General features: G+C 41.6%; 1 protein-coding gene across 1 annotated transcript in view; it reads left to right on the forward strand.

Moving 5' to 3' along the window:
* LOC106884498 (uncharacterized) overlaps positions 1-1,515 on the forward strand; it is a 20,212-nt gene that overhangs the window by 3,811 nt on the left and 14,886 nt on the right. The window lies entirely within an intron of this gene.

Below are 1,515 nucleotides of genomic sequence, written 5' to 3' on the forward strand. Positions count from 1 at the left end.
TATATATAGATATATATATATTTTTTTTTTAAATTTTCTATCGCCCTTTCAAAGCCTAGCCAAGCTCATGGGCCCGGTTTCCCGATTTCTATGGCGTATGTGTTCCCCCCCAGCTGGATGGGATGCCAGTCCGTTGCAGCATTACTCAAGAAACAGGAAGACAGAGTGAGAGAAAGTTGGGGCGAAAGAGTACAACAAGGGTCGCCACCACCCCCTGCCAGAGCCTCGTGGAGCTTAAGTGTTTGCTCAATAAACACTCACAATGCCCGGTCTGGGAATCGAAACCGTGATCCTATGACCGCGAGTCCGCTACCCTAACCACTGGGCTATTGCACCTTCACTTAATGAACACTACAGTCAATATAATTAGCTTACCGACTCCTCTGTAGTCACTCGGTTTATGCCAAAATTTGAAAGCAAAAAGGCAGCAAGCCAGCTAATTCATTAGTATGCCAGGAAAAAATCAACAGCATTTTGCCCATCTTTGTTCTGAGCTCAAATTCTGCTATGGTTGATTTTTGCTTTTCATTCTTTCAGGGTCAACAAGTACAACTGGTCAATGTAATCGACTAGTCCCCTTCCCTGAAATTTCAGGCCTTGTGCCTATAGCAGAAAGGATCATTATTATCATAGAGTACTCCTGCATGCTATACTTGTGCTCCTACTTTACTCTTGTATGTTTATTCTTTATTATCTTTGTTTCTGTTGTACTACATCCTCTACTGTACAGTACCACACTACTTCAGTAGGCTTCTTGAGTATGTAGTGATAGCTAGTATGGTGCAGAGCAGAGATAAGATCCTGACCGTTCATGACATCCAGCCCATTTTCTCATTCTCTTGTTAAAATTATCAAACCTTACTTTACTGATAATGTTAAGCAGTCTTGAGATAGATGTCTATGTAACAAGATTCTGATTACTCCCTCTCCTGCACCAACCCTGTGTGTGTGTATGTGTGTGTTGTTAATCAGGTCAGGCTTTGTCATATGTTAAAATTCTTCCAAGGTCAACATTGCCTGTCATTCTTCTGGAATGCCAGTGATAAGTTGAGTCAGTTCACTGCGAATGTTCCTCCCTACCTGCAATTTGACCTTGTTTAGTCTTAGCTCCACTCTCATTCCACAGAATGATGGTCCTAGGTCAGCCCTGATCTCACTGAACAATGGTCAAAAACTTTCCAGACATTTTTCTGTAACAAAGAACTCCATTGTTCACCATGTCTTTCCTCTCTTAACCATTCAGCGTTCCGATTACTCTGTCGAATTTAATGCTTATTTAGTTACTGTCTGGAATTATTCATGCATTATCTCATGGCTTTGAGGTTTCCACTATGTGACTCTCTCTTTACTCTTTTCACTCTTTTACTTGTTTCAGTCATTTGACTACGGCCATGCTGGAGCACCGCCTTTAGTCGAGCAAATCGACCCCAGGACTTATTCTTTGTAAGCCTAGTACTTATTCTATCGGTCTCTTTTTTTTTTTGCCGAACCGCTAAGTTACGAGGATGTAAACAC

Source organism: Octopus bimaculoides, chromosome 15 (assembly GCF_001194135.2).
Source record: "Octopus bimaculoides isolate UCB-OBI-ISO-001 chromosome 15, ASM119413v2, whole genome shotgun sequence".
NCBI classification, from domain to species: domain Eukaryota; kingdom Metazoa; phylum Mollusca; class Cephalopoda; order Octopoda; family Octopodidae; genus Octopus; species Octopus bimaculoides.